General features: G+C 39.3%; 1 protein-coding gene across 1 annotated transcript in view; it reads left to right on the top strand.

The window, feature by feature from the left end:
- TMTC2 (transmembrane O-mannosyltransferase targeting cadherins 2) overlaps positions 1–26,280 on the top strand; it is a 229,399-nt gene that overhangs the window by 31,141 nt on the left and 171,978 nt on the right. The gene's annotated exons all lie outside the window — the stretch shown is intronic.

Below are 26,280 nucleotides of genomic sequence, written 5' to 3' on the forward strand. Positions count from 1 at the left end.
TTCGATTTATGGGGGAATGGGAGGCTTGGATGAAATATTGCGAATATGAATTAAAACTGGGAAAAATGCAAGAATACCTTTTAATCTGATCTAAATGACACTATTAATATTAAGAATTATAACCATTTATATCAATAGAGTATGTTATATGAAATTTACATGAAATTTAAATGAATTTAAGAATAATCAAGATCAGACTATATCACGTTGGGATAAAATACTTTATTAAGAGGCGGACAGAGGTGATGGGGAAGTCAAAGAAATTTCCTTTATCTTTTCTCTTTTTCTGTAATGTTTATATGTTCTTAGTTATTATGGAAAATTTCTATTATAAAAACCAATAATTTTATTTTTTTAAAAAGCCTCTACCTCAGGGAGGCTCACAGTTTACCTCTTCCTTCAGTAGCAGCTGTTTCAGGTGGAAACCACCTTCCAACCCCAAGCCCTGCTAGGCAAGGTCCTTACCCGCTTTCCTGAAACCCTGGGCAGGTGCCACATTGCTCAGAAGAACTACATGAAAGAGCCACACGTGGGCCCTGAAATGCTGAATGAGCATCACTGATCTGTAGGAGTATGGAATGCTTAATATTCTAATTTTATGAACATAAAACTGAGTAAAAGAAAATGTAAACATATAGATAGTGTGGGTTACATTTTTAAAAACAAAGTGAAACTATTCTTCCTGGAAATAATTTATTTTCATTCATTTATTTAAAACATGCAAGTAGAGCATTCTGATTAAAAACATTCAGAGCAGTAGTAAATGAACTATGCATAGTACCACAAACAGCATTCTGTATCTTTTCAATGTGGCAGTGTATTTTACACTATACAAAAATTATGGTGCATTGTACTGCAAGCTGATAAATCATCCTGTATGTTTATCGACTGTGTGGGAGAAAGAGTCCAGGAAAAAATGATTATGATTAAAAATTAACTAGCAATGATGTACAGTTCAGAACAAAGCAGTTTTAATACAGATTTGACCTAATAGTTGGCTTACTGAAAATCTATTTTCTTTGTTGAGAGGCGTTTTTATTTAACACATGGAACATATTCCTGTTTCTTGACTAGAATGGCAGAGAAAACTGAGCCCCGGGAAAGAATTTTCTAACAACCCTTTACATCTGGTTTCTGTGAGAAGTGGTATAAACAGTGAGATATTAGTAGCTATGTGTTGCTTTGGAGGAGGATTCTTGTAGTCTCTAGAACTTGCCCTTGAAAAACAAATTAAACATGCATTGAAATAAGCAATTATATTTGTAAGGATAGGAGAAAATACTTGGAGGCTAAAACTGTGATTTCTGACAAAGACTGCCAATATAAATGTGGCCTGTCCTATGCAAATAAATGGATTAAATCTACATATAGGGATATTCTACCATATTTCTTTCCTGGAATTAATGTATCGTTTATTTATAATATGTAAGTAGAACACTCTGATTAATAACACTCAAGGCAATTTTAAAAACATTAATATAATTTATGATATACAAGTAAATCAACAAAATATTGAAATGTAAAATACAATTTACAACAGCACATAGCCCTCTAAAAATCAGCATTAAAGCAAGTTAGGAACCATAGTAAGAAGCATCAAGCAGCTTTGTGCCTAAGAATTATCTGAGGTCAGTCATCTGTAGATAAAAGTTATGCAAACTAAAGTTTAAAAACTCCTTGTGGTGAAGTGCCTATAAACGTCATTTATGGGAAAACATTTATTCTTTCACATGTATGAATACTCACAGGCTTATAAGGTGCTATGCTCAGGTATAAAAGCATAGCATCAGGCATATATATATTCTGCACACATGTAAAGGCACTGCCCCATGTATAAGGGGTAAAGAATTAATCTTTGGTTCAGATTCACTAGTTCAGATCACTGGGTTAGCATAAGCTGGCAGCCATTTCTAATCAGGTGCCAGTGAGCTCATCCTTGCTCGGCTGGTACAGCTAGCCGCCTTAACAAGGCCTAGACCAGTGATTGAAGACACCAGAAGTGTCAGATAAGAATGTTAAGTTTCGTTTCTTCATTAGAGATCATATAGCCATCTAAATAATCTAAGTAAACGCCTCAAAACCCCACTAATAGGTTATGCTAATGGTTGTATGTACGAATCTAATGTGTATTGGCTGTGATGTTATAGTAATTCTGATTACTGCCCTTCATCCTAAAGTCTATAAAACATGATGTCTTCCTTTGTTCTGGGTGGAATGCTGTGACTCTTTTTAAGGGCATCTCCACACACGCTATTCCTTTATTGGCCAATAAAAGAACTGTTTGATCCTGATAACCTCTCCTGAATTACTTTATTGGGCAATTGAGGTAATTGAGGCATTTCAGTGGCATTCAAAGGCTCTGGTGCTGCAGCACATTTAAACTGTAGGCCAGATGAAGGCTGTTCCATAGATGAGATTACGCACCTGTACAGCCCAGGTCCCTTGTTGTGATCTGCCTTGTCACCAAGGGCAGAGAGGAGGCCCTGAGATGAAGAAAGTAATGCTTGGACTGGTTTGTCCAGGGGCATGGTTTAAGAGATGATACAAATTTATTAAGTTTTTGGAGAGTACAGTTAAAAGCGCTTTGGGATGAAATCTCAGTGTATTGAAAAAGTTGTCTGTGAACTGAATAAATGACTTCCGATGACTCCTTACCATTTGAGCTATAAACACCACTTAGTTGGCATTTCTGTTATGTCAGCCTGTAACTTGTCAATTTGCAAAAGATTATTGTAAGCACAGAGTTGATATAGCTGGAGATGGCCAGCATTTGATCCTTTACTTGCATTTTCTTCAGCATATGGTTGAACACCAAACTGGATTACTACAGTTCACATGGAATGCTGTGGAAGTGCTAAGGGGTGATAGTGGTAGAAACAGAGTAAGCTGTGCATCAGATGAGTAAGAGGAGTGAGTATCTTTATTGAAAACTTCTCCAGGGAGCAGGAAATGTACTCCTTAGCAAATATAGCAAAAATAAAGAGACCTCTTCATTGTACTGAATAAACCATGGCCATTTCAGGTGTTGCTGTTCTCTGATCATTTTCTCAAAAATGGAAATAGACAAGATGGTACTGTTGGATGAAAGCTTTCTTTGTGTAGTCTCAATGATCAGACACCCTATTTAAACTCTGGGAGTTGTGTGTACCTGGTATGTTTTTCTCTTCTTTCTCTCCAAAGTTTCAAATAGGGAAAAGAACATGCAGAGTGCATTGACTGTACAATCTGCTAGACATACTTTTCAGCCCAGAATCTGTGCAAGAGATGCACTGGGTTTTTACTGGGCTGGGTGTGCTGTTGGCAAATTTATTTAACTGATCTGTAACATTTTTACTCTGTTTTTCTGACAAATTGGCTTGCAAATTTAATCAAAATACATTCAATTTAAACGCCAGGAAAAGAGGGTACTAATATTTTGGTGAGTGTGTATGTAAGAGGGGAGTTATTTGTAAACTGGTTGCTAAAAAAAGGAGAGAGTAAGAGGTATTAGACAACTTTAGTTCATGCTCTTTTAACAAGCAGGACTATTTTGTAAATAGATTTTAATTTTTTAGTAGAGGAATATTTGCTTTGTACAAGAACTCGAGAATTTCAAACTAATGAATGCTAGGAACATAGTAACACCTTCTCATTTGAGCCATGTATGCTTTTTTTTCTTCCTTTCTGGCAATATGAACGTTTCCCAATAACTTTATTGCAGTCTTATAAAATTCGGATCTCACATCCAATGCCATTGTCAAGTAATGTAATCATTTTTTTCCTGTAAACATTATCCCTTTGATTTCCAATTAATGGAAATTGAGCACAAATGATAGCAAAAGTATAAGTGAGATTAATGGTTTCTCTTTCTGTCTGTCTTTCTGGAACTATTTATGAATTTGTGTGACTGAACAGTAATCAGATTGGTTCTTGTAGGTTATCCGGGCTGTGTAACCGTGGTCTTGGAATTTTCTTTCCTGACGTTTCGCCAGCAACTGTGGCAGGCATCTTCAGAGGATTAACACTGAAGGACAGTGTCTCTCAGTGTCAAGTGTGTAGGAAGAGTAATATATAGCCAGAAAGGGGTTGGGTTTGAGCTGAGTACTGTCCTGCAAAAGTAATGTGCTAATCATTGTCCTGTAAGTATCAAGATAATGTGCTAATGAGGGTATGGTATGTTAATATGGAACCATTGTATCCTGAAGTGATCTGTTAATGTGTGTAATCCAAGGCTAATCTGCATGGCTATTGTTGACTGTTGCCTTTGTTAGTCTGGAGGTTTTCAGAACAGGAAGCCAAGCCTTATTCATTCTTAAACCCTCCTCTTTTCTGTTAAAGTTGTGCTGATGTTTATGAATTTCAATGGCTTCATCAGCACAACTTTAACAGAAAAGAGGAGATGTGCAGCTTCTGTAAAAAAAACTTTCAGCAAAATCAAGGTGTGGTAATAAGGGGAGGAATAATGACAATAGCTAGAATTGGGATGTTGCAAGAATTCTGTTCAGACTAGCCAGGCTAAAATATTTACCACTCCAATTTGGTACGAGCTTTTGTGTTGAAAGAAGAGGAAATGAAGAAATTGAGCAATCATGCTGAATATTCCATTTGCCTGCATGAACATCTACATAATACTGCTAGTCTTTAAAAAAAATTTTTTTTAATGCTTTTATTGTATTTATGTAGGATGGAAAAAGGGAAAATTCACTTCCATCTGCAATAGACAGTGTTCTCTTTGGTCGATATTATACATTCATAAAACAAATTTTATGCTTGTTACAATTAGTTCAATATACTAGTTTCTATCCTAGTCTTATTCAATTAAAAGATTATTTAAAAAATCGAATAAATGAGTCGAGTATATTCTTAAGCATGAAAGCTGCTAACATAAAAGAGAATAGTGAATACTGCTAGTCTTTTGAGTCTAGAATGCATCCAAAAATTGATTGGAATGATCAGTCACTGACAATGCTTCTCTTTGAAGAAAGAGAATGGTGCTTCATAAGTAGAAGAATGTTTTCAGTAAGATAGAAAAAAATTAATATCAAGAAGTGGGTTATAATTTTTTTTTATGACATCAGATTTTTGGCATCAAACTCTGTTAGGGTTGTCAGCCTCCAGGAGGTAGCTGGAGATCTCCTGCTATTACAACTGATCTCCAGCTGATAGACATGAGTTCGCTTGGAGAAAATGGCCACTTTGGCAATTGGACTCTATGGCTTTGAAGTCTCCTCCTCCCCAAACCCCACCCTCCTTAGGCTCTGCCCCAAAAACCTCCCGCCCGTGGCAAAGAAAGGTCTGGCAAGCCTAAACTCTGTAATATATTCATATCTTTCATAAATAGGATTATTCCATTGCTTAGGAATGTCTTTCAAATTATATAATAAAAATACCTTCTATCATTGAATCTGAAAATGTGGGGAGTGGCCAAGTCATTGATTATTTGGGTTGCTGTGTACACTCTGCTAGCTTTGATATATAGGTTCTTTCAATAACAGTGCAATCCTGAGTGGAGAGGGTGGTTACGGTGGGCTTGGGGAAGGCACAGCCGCGCTGCCAGCTGAGTGTTTTGCTGCCAGGCGCAACAAGCTGAAAATGTTAGTTTAAAGAAAACCCTGTAAAACTCTCCACTGCGTTCCATGGGGCTACATTTTGCAGGTGTAACTTTGAGCCTGCAAAAAAGGGGTGTTCCTGGGCTGACAGGAAATGTCCCCTTTGGGGCCGGCAACAACCCCTGTGCTGGAGCCACGCTCTTGTGCCTGCTATGCCGGCAACCAGCTGAAACACTGCTGCACCACTCCCCCCACCAACTGGCATTAAGTTCCCTTAGTGGCATCTATGCTGACATTGGGGTCACGCCGGCTCCTATGCCCTTTCAGCCCCTCTTCAGGATTGCTCTGCCCACTGACTCAGAGATATACAGATAAGAAATCTCAACAAATATTTGTAATATGGCCTCTTTTCTCAGGTGTGTATTGTACGTGTTGATTACTGAGCATAGCTTATGAAAAGCTTTTATTCTTTATATGATTTGTTCCAATGTGTTATAAAGACTATGCAACTCATGTACAACTGAGTGCAAAGTAGGGTTGCCAAACCTCCATGCAATAGCGAAGATCTGATGCTATTATAACTGATCTCTAGCTGATAGAGGTCAGTTCACCTGGAGAAAACGGCCGCTTTGGCAATTGGGCTCTATGGCATCGAAGTCCCTCCCCTCCCCAAACCCCGCCCTCCTCAGGCTCCACCCCAAAAACCTCCCAACGGTGGCAAAGAGGGACCTGGCAACCCTAGTTCAAAGTTTGTTTGACTTGTGTAGAAATTTCATGAGCTTAACTGTCTAGAGAGGGAGAAACTTTTCAATATTTGCTGACTGAAGGAATGGTTCCTTTTGTTTAAGTTCTAGTTATAGTCTGTAAAAGGGTTTATGTAATTAAATGCAATTATGTGGCTTCTTAAAATAAGATATTGCCATATGTAGACATTATTAAAATGTGAAATTAGTTCAATGTGCTGCTAATACTACTTTTCTTGTTCTCCTTTTAGGGATGGTAACGATTTATTTTCTTTTTGAAGAAGAAAAAAATTATTTTTCTCTGCGCTTGGAGAATGACAAAGAGGTTACTGGCAAAGGCTATCAATGCTCATCCTGTCAAGCATATGCACACCCACTGGTTGACAATAACCCTGTTTTGTGTTCCTTCCCCAGTACTTCATACAGCTCTTTTGGTCTTTTGTTTAATCTCTGTCATGAAAATAATTTTCTGGAGTCAACTTCCAGTTATCTATTGAACTAGACCTTTGCAGACTTGGCACTATCAGTTGCCATTACATGTTGTAATACACTATTTTTTTGAAATATTAGTTAACCAGAACATCCTAATTATTTTGTAAACAAGTTATGTATCAAAGCCTGTGGAGTCCTGACAAGGATTGCTTCTCACCATCTATTGGACAAAGATAGAAATATTGTTGCCATACACAGCTGATGCAGTTCAATGCTATGGCAGGGTTACATTAATGCTACATGAGGGGCATTATTTCTCTAAATAAAGATTTGAGCTTATCCTGTCTCCTTCTTCAATGCTGATAAGATAGTTATCACAAAATATAATGTTCTTTAATACTCTGAGAATATGCATCGAAAACTGTGTGATATACTGTATCAAAGTGTTAAGAAATTGGACTGGAAGCAGCCCAGTGACAGGAGCTACTGTAACCCAACTTTATGATATGTCTTATAATAAAATGAATTGGGTTGCAGGCATGCCATTCTGTTCCCAGTTGCTGCTCATTTTTTGAAAGGAAATTTGCTTCCTGCCTCCTATGCATTTGGAACACATTGCATGCTAATTTCTTTGTTTGAGTGAATGTCCTTGGGCTGTGAGGTAGTTTGAAAAGAGTTTTTGTAATGTGAACGTTTTTTCAATGATATCATTGCAAAGTTTCATCTGCAAGTTTCTTTTGCAGGCTTTTACTTCTAAAAGGGTGCTCAGTTTAAAATGGTAGTCAGACACTTTAGACATCTGTTTGTATATTACCATATAGCTGAAGCTTATGTTGAAAGGTCGATCCATTCTCATAGTAACTCCCAATGGAAAAAAAAGAAGGTGGCCAGCAAGGAGCTCTTAAATTAAAACGCACACATAAGTTTCTTCTCCCCGTAAGCTGTAGAACTATTGCATTTAACTTCTATTTATATACAGTGAACTGAGTATAAATTGCATAGAGCTGAGACCATTCCTGTCTGAATCGTGATACTCAGTCTGAATTTTAGGTCAAGATGGGCACACAGTGATCATTTAGCACAGTATAAGGGCACTGTGATTCTGCTCTGTCCACCACTGCTTCTTAGATTAACAACAGTTTAGCCCTCAGCTTCCTTTTATAATTTCCCCCCTCCCCTAGCCCTTTCTGAAGGACATCGTCCTTTTTAATACTTAATCAATTTGAGCTCTGAAATGCACTACATTTTCTCACATTGTTTTTAAAAAGGTTCTATTCAAATTGTAAAGCCACTTACGGGCGTAAAACAAATCTATTGTTTTCTACTAAAACATAGTACATAAAGAGGTCTTTGTCCTAGCCTTTTAGAAAATGGGTGCAGGAATCAGGCTTCAAATCTATACTTTCCCCCATCCAAACATGCTTACAAAGTTTTATTTGATATCTCAGTTTCCATGGTGCAGTGTATCTCTCTTGTACTCCCTGAAGCTAAGGGGTGGGGTTGAATGAGAGTTCACACATGAGGAAAAAAAAACTACCTGGGTACACCATCTTTTATTCTGAAATACTAATCTTCCAGTGAGAGGAGACAAGACTCGCTGATAAAGAGGAAGACCCAACATGAGATGGAGTGACTCAATAAAGGAAGCTATGGCCTTCAGTTTGCAAGACCTAAGCAAGGCTGTTAATGATAGGACATTTTGGAGGTCATTAATTCATAGGGTCACCATAAGTCTTTATGGACTAGCAACAGGAAATAGTAATGAGATCTGATGACAGGCTTTGTGAAATCCCTGTATCCAGTTTGGCCCTTTTGCTTTTGAGAGCTGCTTGGGGAAGGTATGGGGAGATGGGGCAGGCTCTTCTTATCACAGCTTGATAGATGACAGCCTGTGTTGGGGTGCTGCAGGAGCTGGGTAGGAACTGGGGAGATGGCAGCCCTTAGCAGAGAAGCAGGGACAGCACAGGTTACTACAGCCAGTGAGTATTTCACTGGGAATGTTGTTCTTCCAGCTCTCCTCCATGTTGAATCACTGTCTGTGCAGGTTCCAAACATAGATATATGCAATGATAACAAACAGCACAGTGGTCATGACTGTTATAGCCATGCCTATGGCCCCCCTGGCTGGGTCTCTGTTCCTCCCAATGAGAGGGGGCTCTGTTCCTCCCAATGAAAGGGGGCTCTGTTCTGCCAGGATGCCTCCACCATGTGGAGTATTGTAACTCAATAATGTCTGCTCTATTTGCTGAAGCATTGGGCTCTGATCCTGAAAGGCTATAGCTACTATGAGTGTATGGCCAGTAGTATGACAGAGCACAGTGGGGAAGCTGCCAGCCACCCCAGCGGGTGTCCTGGCAAGGGACTGTGCTGACAGCCCTTTGGCACCATCAGAAGCTCTCTTAGGTACACATTCCAAGGAGTAAGCCCCATCACATGACATGGAACCTACTGCTGGGTAGATCTGTCTTGGGTTGACTCCATGTGCACAAACCACTAGCTTTGGCTGTGGGCACCTGCACTGTCAGGGATAAGAGGGAAGAGGATAAGAGGGAAGAGGATGTGGATCTCCACCCCTGCTCACCTGTCAGTGCATGGTCACTCCTTCTGTCTATGCCTCTGGGAATGGGAACCTGCGCTGGTTCTGAAATGAGAAGTGTTAGTCACACAGAAAGTTAATTTACTCACCCCCTTGAGGTGGCTAAGTGTACTATTTGTGGATTTCCACCATCATAGTGCAACACTGTGTGCTCTAAATCTGCACATCAGAAATAGTCCCATGCCACTTGCCTTATCGGCTGAGTTATGATGTGGCCTGGCTGGAGTTTATGTAGTGCTTGGGTGGCTGTGATTGGGTGGGTGTGGAGGGGTGTGCTTAGCTGTGTCTATAGTTGGCATCCTGTGCAAATGTGGGCTTGTAGCCAGGATGGGGGTGGGTACCATTTCTGTTGCATGGGTGCCTTTGGGCTATGCTTAGGTTTTTGGTAGCCTAACTCTTCACTGGTTCTAGGTGGCGTTTCCCAGGCTGGAGAGGGTTAGGAAGTTGACTTAACTCCTGCCTTGCCCCCAAGGTTGCCTCTTTCTGCAACAGCATAGTGGATGTGCCGGTGTATCTCTGGCAGAACACAGTTAAAGGGCCTGGTTTTGATTTTTTAACATCTAAATGTTTTGATACGAGCCGCCTTGAAAGAGCACAGTTTCCTGTATGAGCCCTTCTGAGAACTGAGGGCCAAACTAGATGTGACAAGGGTGCTGCTGCCATTTTAAAACAAAATATGGGTGATTTAAAAGTTCTGTGTGGTGGGATGTGCACTTTTCATGTTCACCTTTTTCGGGTGCTTAAATAGCCTCTTTGCAGCTGTTTCAGCACTTTAAAAGGCTTTTGTGGGGGGAAGAGTGCCTTATTCACAGTGCTGTGGACTTGATAAGGTCTATGATATATTTCTGAGAATATGCCAATAAAGGTCAATTGATTGATTTGATAAGGATTGGGCCCTCATGGTATTTTTAAATCACCTGTGTTAGGCTTTAAAATGGGGGTGGCATTCCATGTCAGACACAGGAGTGCTGTCACATCTGGTTTGACCCTAAGGGGAATAGGATGAGGCAATCCTTTTCCAACAGGGGTTATTGCGTTGGACTGAGAGCAGATCTTTTTCAGTGGGTGCCTGGTTTTAGGGTAGTACTTCCACAAAGATCTCTTGAATTTAAAAATAAAGAGAGAACTTTATTTTGGGGAAAAACTTTCTGAATACTAAATTCACTGTAAATTGTACTGTTTATAATTTGAAATGCAGTTAGTTTACCGGCTTCTAATTTCCATAGTGTTCATACCACTTAAGATTTTTAAGCAAAATGTTGCATTAGTTAAAAAATCTTTTCACCTTACATAGCTTGAACAAGGTGGCAGAAGGCTGGGGACTTCTAAGATACTTAGGGTACTTTTTGCACATAACATTTTGAAATGGACAATTGCTAGTAGGTCAAATAACAGTAAAACTTTTGTCATTTATTTCTTGGCACCCTTCCTACTGCTTAAGGCAAAATATTATTCTGTTTCATAAATATTCTTAGCAAATATGGTATTAGAACTGTGGCTAGGTGATACAGCTACTCTTTTAAAAATAGCTTGTAGTGTATTATTTTTCTCGGTGTTACTGAAATGATGTTAATCTTGGAATAATTTGTGTTTTAAAAACTTATTTGAACCCACATTGAATGGTGCACTAGAGCAGCTGTCAACTATGCAGAGAGCTCTTAAAAACAGCATTCTGTGTTCTGGGAGAAAAAAGTCAGCCTCACTGACCATAAAGAGTGCCAGTCAGATGCGTCTGTAGCAGCAAGTGTCCACAATAAGGGTGTCTTGGCTACTTATGCTTTTGTAATGTCAGTGCTTCAGCCTGCTAAATGTGCACGCTGAAGGGGCAAGAGAAAGGAGGGTTTACCATGCAACATTTCAAGGCAGGCTAGAAGGCTTTAGAGGAAATCTGATGTTCATGCTTGGGATTTTAGCTATTAATTTCCACCCCCAGATTATTGTTTTTAACTGTTACTGTATTTCACATTTTATCATCTGTAAGTTGCCTTTGTGGTTCTGCATGGAAAGGTACCATAGAAGGTTGTTAATAAAGTACATATGAATACATATTGCTCTAATGCTTGCTTTACACATTTGGCTTTCTGGTCCGAGAAGCCCCATAAATATAAAATTATTTTTATCACTTGTTGTGCTGTGTCTTGCCCACCACTGCAGTGATCTTCACTATTGGGTTTAAGATACCAGTCTTATTCCCAGTTTCCCAACACGACATAAATAGTCATCAGGGAAGCAATAGGGTAATAAAAGCATATCAGCTCGTATGATAGTCAGAGGGATAAGAGTAATTTTGACATTTTATCTCCAGGCTTTGTTGTACCAAATATTAAACTGTTGTTGGCAGGGAAGTGGCAAGGTGAGTATGTGTCTCTTCCTAGCAGATCTTCCTCACACACAGAGTTTTGACTTTATAATAAAGGTTAATTTGATTCTGTAAACATTTTATTTTCTTTGTTACACAAGTGTACCTTTTGTTCGTTCTTTTAGCCCTATGTGTGTCGTCTTCCTTTTTCTTGGCTAGGAAACCCAGATAATTGTATTCCTCCCATAGTATATAATTAACTCTGAGCAAGAGGTAGTCAGCAGGTCAAGAAATCTGACAAAGACCTTGATTAATACAAAATGCAATATTTCTTCTAAGTATCCTAGACAGCAATTCTAAGCAGGTTCACTCAGAATCCTACTTAAGTCTATTTAGGAAAGTGTTCTTTGAAGGGCACAGTTAGATGGTAAAACTGAATGAATGTAGTATAAATGTGTCAAAGCTGATCAACCAAGACCTGCTTGTAGGAGGAAATCCTTTGACATAGTTTGTGTGGATACAAGGTAGAGCAAAGAATATCCTTCCGCATGTGAAGATAAATAGGAATGGCTTCTATGAGAGAGGCTTTCTGAATTAATGTTTTATAATACATTGGCAGAATAAGCGTATAATGGCAGAACCTCTCCTGTAGAATTTCATCTTGAGTGCCGACAGCAAAAAGATGCTAAATGATAATATTAATCTAATTTATATCTGTATTATTGAGAAGTTGCAGTCCAGATACTTTGAGCGAAAATGCATCGCTTTAGCCTCCTTTATTCCGTTTCAGCCAGGATTCAGCCAGGATCGAACGCACGTTCGGCGAAGCGCATACGTTCGATCCTGGCTGAAACGGAATAAAGGAGGCTAAAGCGACCATGTGTTTTCGCCCTTTGACAGTGCTATACATTGGTGATGCATATGTGGAGAACAATGTGTTTCACTTTTCTCTGATAGCTGCAAAGAGAAAAAATATTGATCTTCAATATTTTGACACTCTTTTACAAAGCCTGTTGGTGCTGATCTAGTACATCTTTTTTCTTGTACAGATCCATTTTGGAAGCTGCTTTGTGGAAACCTGACATTTTGTATGAGATGGTGATTTCAGAGAGAATGGCTCTATGCTTAAGCTTCTTACTTGTGTATATGTGTCACTTATGACCATTACATCTTTTATTATTAATAGTCACCTTTGTGGACATGGAAGGAAATCTTGCAGTCCTTTAATCCAGTCCCCTGCATTGCGACAGGATCTTCTATACCAAAATACCTCTAGTTCATATTAAGTGTGCTGTTTCCAAACTGGATAGCTAGTTTCTTTTGTGTTAATGCTTCTGTGCTTTTGATAGCAGTGTGATGATCTGACAGTTTCCTTCCCTGAGTGTTTGCCATTTCCCACTTAATTTTTTTTCTATTCTCACAAGCCAAGCCATACTGAACTTTCCACATGTTGCAGAATTTCCATTTTTCCTAGAGAGCCACACAACTGCATTTCCCATGTTCTTGTGTTCTGTTACCTGCATATTTTCCTCTTTTTGTGGTAATGTACAGCTTTAAGAATCAGCAAATGGAAATAGCTTCTGCTTACCCAATGGGTAAAACACAGCTTGTCAAGCAAGAAATTAATTGTACCTATGTGTTCCTTATGAATGCTAGTCTGAAAATACAAACAAACCTTGTCTTAAAAGGTGACTGTGTAATCACTTGCTGCCCAAAGCAACAATATTATGGTAAACAGCTAAAACTAATGGTGTGTTGATGGCCAGCAGAATTACTGATTTGCAATATTTTTCAAGAAGTAACTGAAGCAGAGATAGTTTGTTGTGATCTAGCCCAAACCTAGAAACTACAGCACGGAGATAAAATTATGAATGTTCACTATGTTATGTTGCTGTTGTAATGCAGTTAGAGATGGGGCTGAAGCTCAGTGAGTAGAACATCTGCTTGGCATTCAGAAACAGCTCAAATTTGATCTCCACCTAAAAAGATCAGGTGATATAAAAGACCTTTGGAAAGCTGTTGCCATTCTGAGTAGACAGTACAGACTTTGGTGGACTAATACTTTGATTTACAGTAAGGCAGCTTCATGTAACTGTATCAGCAATACTGCACACATCTAATTGAAGCCTCTTGAAGGTTTCTTATTCCACACACAAAATAACTCATTTTTCAGTGACAGTGCAATGCTAAACGTGTGGGACTTAACTCCCAGGTAAGTGTTCTTAGTTTGGCACTATGGATGTCTTATCAGAGAACAGTCTTTGATAGCCTGTCGAAACAAAAAAGAATGGGTGAAAAGTGGGCACCTATGTACATGTTAACTGCTTTGAGGCAACTATGATGGTAAGATGTTGCAATAGCTATTACAAGAAGGCTTCTGCAGTCTGATGAGGTATGTGCTGACAAAGGGAACAGGGGCTCAAAAGTGCAGTTTTCCAGCATGTAAGTGTCTTTATTATCAATGTTCCCAGAGGCAAAGTTGATAGGGTTACAGCTAAGAGTTATGATAAGTGGTGTTTGCAGATGTTCCCAGAGGAAATCTGAAGATTGACTGCTGAGTTTGTTTTTGTGATGTTTTATGTTTGAGCTCAAATCTATTGTAGGTTTTGCCACTGCTTTTCTTGAAACACTTCATGTTTTGGTAGCAGAGAGGACTGAGTGTGTGTTTCCTGGATGGCTCTTAGAAGTTTAATAAAACAGAAGTCCAGTGGCACCTTAAAAGATGAACAACATTTATTCCAGCATGAGTTTTGTTGAGTTAGAGCTCACTTCAGATGCTATGAAGATTAGCCCATAACGAATGGAGTTCTAGAGAAAATACAAGATATTCACTGACATTAGAATTCATACTGACCCTTAATATCTGTCCTTTCCTAAATCCCCATAAGTAGTAGTGTGTGTCTTTTAAAAATAAAAGCAGTAGTTTTAAACCCACATCCACTCACTGCTTTTGTAGCCCTGTTTGCTAATCTCAGATTTAGAGGCTGGTTTTGGATGCTTGTGGATGGGAGAAGGGCACTCACCTTTATAGGTTTCTATTAGACACATATGGGCACCATCTTTAAAAGCAATCCCTGAAATCAAAAGAAACTGTGATGTTTTCAGATTTGTATGTCTTTCTGTGGATGTGTTGGGTTTTTCCATGCCAATGAAAAAATCAAAGAGATGACTTTTTGATCTCTTACTGTAAACTATTCAGAGTGGATTTGTAAAGAGGTGCATTAAATTTGGCTCCTTTGCTTTAAATGTTTTATTGTGTATATGTATATTACAGGAAGAAGCATTATAGGAAATGTGTATCATAGGAAGAAGCATTCAAAGAAGAGTTTGGGTGGGAGCAGAAGGGATTAAGCGATCTCCCTTGTGATCTGCCCACAAGACATATGTTTTTTCTGATAACTTCTTCCTGAAAAGATCAATTATTTATGGATTTTTGTGAATGATAGCTTTGGAAGCTTACTAGCACGTTGTTTCTAGGTGTTTTATGCATCATTTCTAAGTATGCTTACTGGCACTGAATTTAACAGGGTTTACCTCTGAGTAAATATACTTTAACACTACATATAACAGATCAGCTGGGACCTGCTACTAAGTACTCTGTGGCTATGTGCTGATAAATTTTTGGCAAAGTAATTCCTTCAGTTTAAATTTGGCTATGAAGCTTCATGTTTCTCCAAATTAGTTTAAACCTTGTATAAGCTAATTGCTGGAAAATGTATTAATATAAAACCTGAACAAAGTCATTTGCGTTTGAACACTGGAAAATATGAAGTATAAACAATATCCCATCTTCTACTGTAATTTACATAAGAGTTCAGATTATCTAATGCTCTTTTCACAGACGGCAAAAGAATCTGTTCTTTAAACAAATAGCTTTTCACAGCTGCTCTCCTTTCAGTACCAGGGGCACAGATACATCTTCTCTTATTTCATTTTTGTGTAAAAGTACATTTAAAAATCAATTTCTGGCATTAAATATGATGGATTGTATGATGAATAAATTAGTTGAAGACATACTATAGAACCTTTTCCTCTGGTTTGGTGATAGGGATTACCGATTCATAGAGCAAAAGCTGGACAAATTCTGTCTCCTCTATTTATATGCCACTTGAATAAAATAGCATTTCAGTGTTTCATGCTGTTAATGTAACTTTTTCTCTTGCATTCATGTGCTGTTCCAGAAGAATGAGTTCATTCATTGACAACAAAATCTTCGAATACTGGAGCAGTTTTTGTCTTGGTTGTCTTTTTGTTTGTTTTTGGTGCAACAGAGTTCAGCTGCTCGCTAAAGCAGAAACAACGTTTTTGATGACCAGGCTCCCCATATAATGTCAAGTTGGGCGGCAGGTTTTCAGTTGCAGCTACAAAACAGGAAGTTTCGTACAAGCAGCGTTGACTTCACTACTGGCCTGTGCTATGTGGGTGGGGGCATGATTGTTTTCACTTATTTAGACTAGCAGCGGACTAAGGTTTTGTGCCAAGTTGATGTGGTGGAGGCTGGCCAGGCTAGTCATTAAATACATTATGAGAGAAATCCTAAGCAGATCTACTCAGAAGTAAATCCAATATTAGTCAATGGGGTTTACTCCCAGGATACTGTCCCTAAGATTACAGCCTAAGTATAGGACATATAGTGACTGGAAGTCAGAAAGTTGTACAGTGCCTATGAGAATCCCTAAAGGGAAAAACCAGTGATATGTAATACAGAAAATAGCACGAGTCAGTTCATGGTGTTCAGGGTGAAGTTTGTTTTCTGGAACCTGCTTGTGGGGGAGGGGGGACCAGCCATTGAACAAGTGGGATTATGTAAATAAATTCCTAAATTCCAAAGTGACCGTTGTGCTATGTCTAATCTGACATCATCTGTTTTATCTGGGCCAAACCAGATGTTACAGTGTCCATGGGCCATTTAAAGTTGGGCCATTTAAAAAAGCTGCAAGGGCCTGATCTTGATTGGACCCATAGCATAGTGGGACCAAACAATATTGTTTCCCTTCACCTTTTTAAGTGCTGAAACAGCTGTGGGGGGCTGTTTCAGCACTCGAAACAGCTGTGGGGAACTGTTTCAGCACTTGAAAATGCATGCAGGGGAGAGAGGAAGGTGGTCCTACTGCACAGTGGGCCCAATTAAGATTAGGCCCTTGATTAATTTTTAAATAGCCCAAGTTCACCTCTAAAAGGCAGCAGTGACCATGGGTCAGAATTGTGGACACTGTAACAACAGGTTTAGCCATCACGAAGGTGTGCAGCAGTAGCACTGGAACATAACAATGTATCCTTCATCTTGCCATCATGGAATGGTTTAACAAAAGAGGAAAGTTGTGGAACTAACTTCGGCCTTTCCTTCTTCAGATGTGGAAGTAAGCCATCAAGCTTTAGTTATACATCAGGGCTCTAGTGGGGGGGGGGCGAGGAGGGCAGCCGCTACCCTTGTGGCATGCAGAGAGAGCAGCAGAACTGCCTCTTCTACAGGAGGAGTGGGCCGGGTAGGAGAGGCAGTTCTGCTGCCCTTTCTGCATGCCACAGGGGAGGTGGCTGCCCTCCTCACCCACCCACCCCAGTTACACCCCTGTCATACATTTGGGGAGAAATGACTTGAGGTAGAGAACATGCTTCTTTTTGAGCTTGCCGTTGAGAAAGCAATTTATTTTTCAGAGCCCCAGTTGCTCCAATGCAGGGTTTGGTGGGGGCAGGGGGCAGTGAGCCCTGAAAAAAAAAGGGTGAGTAGAAAACTTATGACTTAGACTGATGAGGTTTTCATTCCTGAAGGGTGGGGGGCAACTGCTTTTCTGAGATGTGACACTTTCATCTGAGCTTTGTAAGATTTCATAGTTTGCAGGTGCAGGGAGTAGTGACGGCCACAGGTGTAGGCAGCTTTAAAAGGTGATTATGGGTGATAGGTCTATGAGTGGCAACTAGGCATGTTGACTAAAGGGAACCTCCACATTCAGTGGCTGTAAGCCTCTGAATATCAGAGCCAGGAGGCAACAACAAGGGAAGGCCTTGGACTCTATGCCCTGTTTTTGGACCTCCATAGTAACTGGTTGGCCCCTATGTGAGACAGGACGCTGAACTAAATGGGTCACTGTTCTGATCAAGCAGGGCTCTTCTTATGTTCTTATGAGAGGGTGCAATGTAGGGCTAGCCTGTGCCAGAGCAGGTGCAGTGCAGATTTAAAGAAAGGAGAGAGATAGAACATCACCAAGTACCATGACGCATTAGCATGGTATATGGAGGTTTACCTCAACAAGCCTCTTGTGGCTCACCAGTTTATAAGAACCTGAGTGGGGAACCATCCCTGGAACACTTCCTGGTTGATGGTGGGTGGGCTAATGGGCTTGACACTTAGGAATGATAATGTATATAACATGAAAAGCAGGCTTTGTTTTGGCATGACTTTAGTGACTCAGTGAAATGATCGGGTATATGTGTGATCTGCATGAATGGCAGATCCCACATTCTGTCTGTGACATACAGAAGCCTTCAAAGTAACCATGACTATGGAGCAGGCATTTAAACAACTCTACTGTGCAGTTTTGTCTGATGATTGTGCCTTAGCACTAGAAAAGATCATTAGTAATTCTGTAGAATGGCAATGACTGCTGTTTTTTGGGGAGGGATCAAAGAGTGTTTTTGATATTGCTGTTAAGCCTTGTCTTGAAGTCATGATCTATTACCACCATATTTACAGCAGATAGTTGAAATTCTAGCCTGTGTCCGTATTCTTGAAATTCTAATTGTCTCCAACTTGAATGATCTATGCTAAGTATTTGGTGTCTCAATTTGAGATGTGGACCAGAGTGTACTAAGTAATTTGTATATTTTTATGGTTTCATTGAGATAGCCTGCATGGTGTAGTGGTTAAAATGTGAGACTAGGATCTGGGAAACCCATGGTCAAATCCCCACTCTGCCATGGAAACTTGCTGGGTGACCTTGGGCCAATCATACACTCTCAGCCTCGATCCTGCCAAGTATTTGGATTGGAGACCTCCAAGGAATACTAGGGGAATGACACAAAGCCAGGCAAAGGCAAACTACCTCTAAACATCTCTTGCCTTGAAAACCCCACCAGAGGTTGCCATAAATCAACTGTGACTTTACGGCAAAAAAATAAAATAATGGTTTCATTACAAGTTTTAGCAAATTCAAGAAATTTTGCCAACCTATTCTATCAGAACCACAGAAACATATACATTGAACATGAAGATGAGCAACATTTTTAAAATCTGTGATGAATGAGTAGTTGAATGAATATGCAACTTAATCCCAAACTTTATCTTTATTTATATAATATTTTATTAATTTTTTTCAATATATTAACAAACAAACATACAACCACACTTATATTTATACAATTTGTACTCCTTCGGGGAGTATGTTTCATCTTACATCTCAAAGGTTTTCTACATTATATACATATAGTAAAATCCATCTATTTAAATTAAATTTTATGTAATCTTAATTTTACTTCTAACAAACTATCCCTTTTGTTGTACATCATCTAAATACCCTTACCAATTTCATTGAAAAACATCAGTTCTAATCCCAAACTCTATCATCATAAAGAAATAAAAGATGCTATAAATCCTTCAAGTTTGGGATTATGTTGCAAATTCATTCAACTACTCATTCATCACAGATTGTCAAAATGTTGCTCATCTCCAGGTACAATGTATATGCCTCTGTGGTTCTGACAGAATAGGTTGGCAAAATTTCTTAAAATTGTTGGCAGTTTTTGTCATATGAAATTAACAATATTTAAAACATCTGATTATGCAGTAATAATACTTAGAATGATAGAATCATAGGGTTGGAAGGGACCACCAGGGCCATCAAGTCCAACCCCCTGCACAATGCAGGAAATTCACAACTACCTCCCCCCTCCACACCCCTAGTGACCAGAAGATGGCCAAGATGCCCTCCCTCTCATCATCTGCCTAAGGTCACAGAAGCAGCATTGCTGACAGATGGCCATCTAACCTCCTCTTAAAAACCTCCAGGGAAGGAGAGTTTACCACCTCCCGAGGAAGCCTGTTCCACTGAGGAACCACTCTAACTGTTCTAACTTGTTTTGGTGCTCTTGTTCTCAGACTTTATATTTACATTTTCTGTTTCCAACTGGCTGTAAATTAATCACACGTAATATAGCATTACATCCTCAATAGCAATTTCCAAATCATATGCCATCGAATTTGACAATTGGAATATTAAGATATGAGAAGATTTAATAGTTTTGTGGCTATTTGTATTTTATTGCAATTCCCAGGCAAATAACCACTTCAGTAGAAGCTGGTCTAGCAGAATGTGGTCTTGGCTTGATGTATGGCAAAAGGGAGTCTAGATGCTTGCTTCTCAAGTATTAATGCAGTTCTCTCTCTTTGTTGGATTATTTTAATCCTGTTCATTTTGGAAATGGGGGAAGAGCTTTATTCGAATACTGTTCACTATCTCTAATGAGGCTAGCAAGGAGAGAATTTGCATGCTATAATGAGGTGTTTGTGTATTGCACTTCTTTTAAAAGGAGCCCCGTAACAACCACAAAGTATGGCATAAGAAGATAATTCATTGACAATGTACTTCAGAAATTTAGAAATCTTAGTAAGCAAGATTCCAGCGGACTAATATTTCACTTAAAAGTAAGCCTAACACATTTCTAATTGGATTCTTCCTCTATGCCTGGGTCTAGAATCCCTATGGGAGGTGGGAGAACTGTTTACATGTCCTGTCTTCTGACTCCAGTAAAAACAACAACAACACAGATCTGTGTATAGACTGTTCTTATTGATAGTTGTTCTGAATGGCTTGCAGACGAGGCTAGTGCCTGCTTAATTAACAGCTGGGAAAACTGCTAGACCCTGTCTTCTTAATCTGTCCATTTATTAACAGTAACAAAATGCTGGCATTGAGCAGCATGCTAAATCCGCCTGTTCAAACCTATGTGTTTGTGGCAGAAAATGGGAAGAAGAAAAAAGCGACTGGCATCAAGTGGTACTAGCTTTAGCGCTGGTCTTTTTTTTAAAAAAAAACAGTAACTAAATAAGCAAAGGAAGCATAGAAAAAGTAAGAGTTTGTAGTACAAATGGGTAGAACAGGGAGATTTTGTTCTGTTGGTAAGCAGTTACAGGAAGAGCATTATCATATACACTATTGGAGTTCTTATTCTTTCATTGAGAAGAAGAGCAGAATAAATCCAGTGCCAAAATTAAGATGGGGGTTATATGTGGCAAAATTCTAAAGCTGAAGTCCCCCACTCTTTCAGCCATGGTGAAGGAAAATGTTTGTGGGGCTCAAATGCGCCCACTGGCAAAGGAGGAGAAGGCACCTGCGCTTTAAATATATGAACTGAAAAAGGAATTGCTGAAAATGCAGCTTCTCTTATCTGGACATAAATAGATGTTTGTTGTAGGGAGATACTGCCCCTGTTCACATTTGAGAGGAGTGGTAATTTATTTTAGGAATATTGGCTGCTCTTATATTTCTTAGTGTGCATCCATATACTACTTTTTATTTTCCTTGACTGCATGCAAAGCAAGTCCTTCACCCAAGATGAGGATGTGAGGGATGAAACTGGATTCAACAGCTTACACATTTTATACCTGACTTAATGTATCTCTGTTATCAGTTGAAATACCATTGTCAGTCAGTCTCGAATTTGCCTGAATATAATTGAAAGCTTAGTGAGCATCTACTTGGCCAAATGTAGCGAACTACTGAACTGTTTCATTTTTCTCCCCCATAGGTATTTACAGTGATTTTTTTTTCATATTTAGGGGTTAGGTTGCCTAATGATGTGCAGTTTGAAAGCACTTTCCACCTGAGGAGAAAGACAATAAAAAGAATTTGCTCCAAGACTTCAAAGGCTCTGTGTTTCTATCAAGCCACTGCCCATTGAGTTAGAAACAGCCTGGGTTATTCTCAAGGGTTAAATGTAGTTCAAGTGGCACAAAATTTGGCCCTAGTTATAGTGATTAATATGGGAATCATTTTATACCATCTGCCAGCACCTTCATCTTGGCTGCATATAATTAGGATGCATATGCAATGATGGCTTCTTTATACATGTATATTGCCAGCATTGGGAGAGAAACTTTAAATGTTTCGCTTACCTCATGGTAGAATCAAAGAAAAGGAAAAAATGCATTCATTTATCTTTGTATGTTATAGCTTAATTATTTGTGTTTTTGTGGTTTTGTGGTTAACTGACCATCAATCCGATTGGTAATCAAGTGATAGATACATACAAAATGTGGGGATTCTGTATAATATTTTTGGTAATGTGTGTATACATGAAACTGACTTAAATGCCCTGCTTCTTTTTCTGCTTCCCTACGGTTGCCAGTAATAATGTGCTTTCCCCACCACTCTCAATTTTGTCCTGCCGTGCCAATGGGAGATTGCTGCTAGCAAACCATTTTACAAGCCACCACCACTTTATATCTCTCCAGACATTTCAAGAACTGTCGAAGGGAACATTATGTTGATTTCCTCATAGAAAAATGGAAGTGGATCCCTAATCGGGGGCACCTTCTGAGCTGAGATGTGGAATGCAGTAATAGTTTCTGGGATGCACTGAAACATTTTTTTCTGGGAAATAAAGCTAGTGCAGATATGACCTGAGGGTTGAGCATGTGAAAAGAATAAACAAACTATTTTTGGCATGAGGATTTAGAATCTGGAAAAGTGTTTGACTGATTCACCTCAGATATTTTTGACTACTCTAATATCTAAACTGTTAATTTTGGCAGAGTTTTGTTTGAAGCTACAGGAAAGAATCCATGAAAGCGATAATATTTTTATATTGTAGCAAAACACATATTTAAACGAATCACCTTTCTTGCTAGCCACACAAAGTAACTTTTGGTTTAGTATAGGAACAAATGAAAGCAGCAAACGTTTTTGTTCTATTACATTATCTACTTAAATCTGAAAAGATGGAACTCTCAAACACAGGCCTCGGGCAGCCCGTTCCTAAAAGGGGGGTTGATCTGCGGTAGCTGGGAGTGGCAGAGCTGCGCTGTCTTCTCTGAAGCTTCCTGGCTGCCATGGAGAGAAAAAAATGAGGGGGGATTCCCCATTGAAAACAGCGAGGCTGCACCACCCAAAAAGTTGGTGCAGCCCCACCGCAGCTCAAGGGGGCATTCCCTGGGCAAAAGGGGTTAAGAAACTGCCCAAAGGCAGCTCCGCCCCTGGGAATGCCCTGGGAATACCTCCCCCATGTTCTCTTCTGGGATTTAGTTCCAGTAAAGGCTGCGCTGGTTGTGGGGACCGGCAGAGCTCCGTGGCTCCCAGACGTTGGCATGTTTGCCACTTTATCCTGTACCCATACAATTTGAATGCAGTGTAAAGATACAAACAGGAAAAAGAATGCACAACTCCAGTAGCGCTTTAAAGATCGACAACATTTTCCAGGGTATAAGCTTTCCTAAGTCAAAGCTTACTTCATCAGATACCAGCGAAGTGAGCATTCACTCATGTAAGCTTATACCTTGGAAATTTTTTGTTGGTCTTTAAGGTGCTACTGGACTTGAATTTTGTTCTACTCCTACTTACTAACATGGCTGCCCACCTGAAACTATCTTCAAGGAAAAACAAAAGACTAAACATCTTGGGCTGGTTTGGTTGCTCCTCTTGCCATCCCCAGACTCTAAGTGATGCAAAATCTCAGGCTAAATCTTAACAGCAGACCGCTGTCTTCCCACAATTTCCCTTCCTTGCTCGGCAAGGGGCAGGCTGGAGAAAATGGTTACTATAAATACATTTAAGCTTATCTTTAGTCGTCTTCCTGTGTATAGTTTCAGCTGGATCCACATACCATTGGATAGGGAGCCATTGTAATCGGTCACCTCTTGGACTTTGCTGTCTGGACAATATTACAGTATCTAACAGTATATGAATCCAACCTGAAGATGTGATGTTTTTCAGATGCAGGCATTGTTCACAAGAAATGTCCACCTTGTCCACCTTGGTTTATTACAACAAATAAAGTAAGATTCCATTGGAATCTTAGGTATTGTTTCAGCCACTAGAATCCCAAAACTTTGGTTGCCATTCTCCAAGAATTTTGACCAAAGCTACTGCAGGTTTTTTCTTTTTTTGTCTGTGTATGTGATTCTCATTTTTTAAAAAGCAGCTCTGGGCCATTTATTATTTGACTGTTAATAAAATGCACCATTAAAAGTCCAACTGTGAGTTTAAGTTCTTTTCTCTGAGAAGCAATAAACCTTTCAGCCTATTTAAGTTTCACAAAATGTAATATACTGCCAAAAAAACAAGCATGGCAAATATATGTTATTAAAAATACAAATATACTTTTAAATTTTGTTTTAGCAGTTGTGGTGTATATTGGTTTATTACAACGTTATTTGAGTAGTTACAGAAATAAATCAAAATTTGTCCTTTCTTTATCTCCTATCTAGAGCCTTAAGGGAAGTGAGATGGCGAAAATGTAGTGTAGTTCTATAACAAATTAATGAAATATTGTTAGGATAATTTCAGAAGGCATTGCAGGACATTTCTGCTTGCCACAACACATATGAGAACTAGGAAATACTGTCTGACTCCCAAACTAAAGTTTCTTTCACGGCATTAAATACACACACACACACAATAGACCCCTGCTGTTCTATTTGAGTGCTAGTGGTTGAATATTTATCATTCACTTGACTCAGACTTGTTAGTTTCTTGTATGCTGGTAGATTTTGCAGAACAATTTTGTGGTTTTGTGGTATGGAACACTTTCTTTTATAGACTGAGCTGAGGCCAACAAATTTGTTTAAACTTCAACTACAGGGTGATCCAAGCCAACTGCCCTTGAGAGTGAATCCTGGTTCTTAGGAATGCTAAATGCACTCCATTGCTGGATATCAGGTATGGACATTTGTTGTAACATAACCTAGGAACCAAAGCTGTGTGACTGTTGAGGTTTTTTTCTGATTTGAAGAAAAATGAACATACAGTTTTTGCTTTGTTATAAGTAGAAAAGAGTTGGATACACAGGGTTGGATCCCGACAAAATTGACAATTTCTGCCAGTTTCCACCCCCCCTGCTGCACACCACACTCATGTCCATATCCTCCCAAGCAGCAGCATTTTGTGAAGATCAGTGGATTTACATGGTGGGGGGAGACAGGAATGTTCCATCCATCTGAATGAAAACAAAGCACGAGGGAGCATAAGAACATAAGAAGAGTCCTGCTGGATTAGACCAGTGCTTTATCTATTCCAGCATCCTGTTTTACACAGCAGCAAACAGCTGTCCTGGACAGCCAACTAACAGGGCAAAGAGGCCAAGGCCTTCCCGTGATGTTTCTTCCTAGGGCTGGGTTTCAGAGTTTTACTGTCTCTGAATATGGAGAATCCCTTTCTGCACCATGGCTAGTAGCCACTGATGGATCTATCCACCATGAATCTGTCTAACCCCCATCTGTGTTTGCGGACTTTACTCCTCTACTAGCAGTGAATCCCACAATTTAATTACTCACTGAGAAAATAAGTATTTACTTTGTCTGTCTTGTTCCTGTTGCCCATCCACTTCAATGGATCCTTTGAGTTCTGGTACCGGAAAGGGAGAAAAAGCTCCCTCTATCCATTTTCTCCATGCATAATTTTATAAACCTTTACCATGTCTCCCCTTAACCATTTCTCTCAAGTAAAGAGTCACAGATTCTTCAGTGTTGTTCACAAGAAAGGTGCTCTGACCCCTTGATCATCTTGGTTGCCCTTTTATGTACTTTTTCCAGCTCTACAGAATCCTTTTTGAGATATACCAACCAGAACTGTCTACATTATTCCAAATGAAGCTGTTCCATGGCTCTGTACACGGACATTATAACATCTATCATTTTATTCTCAGTTTCTTGTCTAATAATGCCCAGCATGCAGTTTGCCTCTTTACAGCTACTGCACACTGATTCAATGTTTTCTTTGAGAGCTATCTATTAACGCTAAGATCACTTTGTTTTTCTAACATTCTACCATTGTTTTGTGACAAGTTAGCATTTCTTGGAATGAGCACTGAGTGGTAGGATATTGGTTTGACCATTTTCGTTTTTTCATCAGGTCCCGGGAGTCGATCCTTGAAATTCTGAATGAATTTGTATAGACAATCCTTGAAATTTTGAATGAATTTGTATAGACAGTATATTTAATAGGTTGGATCCAGTGCAAATGTTCAATTGCACTAGAACTCTCAAGCAAGCAGAAACACAAACAGAAGACCATGATACCTGCTTGTGCTGAGTCATACTTGTTCTATCCCCATCTGTATTTTTGCTTACGCAAAATTGTGCAACCAATTTTTGGCCAATGTAATGAATAAAGATGAAAACACAAGATTAGGGCCCCCCAAAGAAGAGCCTGTGGATGCTCTGGCACCTGCAGAAACCTTTGCTGAAGCCCATCAAATGTTTTTAGAAAGTGGATATGGTCAGATGGGTCTTTTGGCCACAGGGTTTCCAATTAGCCATTGAAAATCTTATCTATGCAGATTTTTCAAAAATTGCTTCAACAGCAACTGCCACCACAGCACAAAGTTCTTCACTGCATTAGTGTATGGGCATTTTAAAAGGCATCCTGTTAAACAGAGCTTCTGCCTGAAATGTTGAAGAGTTTCTATTAGAGTTATGCATAACATCACTCCCTAACATTTTGTGGATGCTCCTAACAGCTTGTGTCAGAATTT

This window comes from Euleptes europaea, chromosome 3 (genome assembly GCF_029931775.1).
Source record: "Euleptes europaea isolate rEulEur1 chromosome 3, rEulEur1.hap1, whole genome shotgun sequence".
Classification (NCBI taxonomy): domain Eukaryota; kingdom Metazoa; phylum Chordata; class Lepidosauria; order Squamata; family Sphaerodactylidae; genus Euleptes; species Euleptes europaea.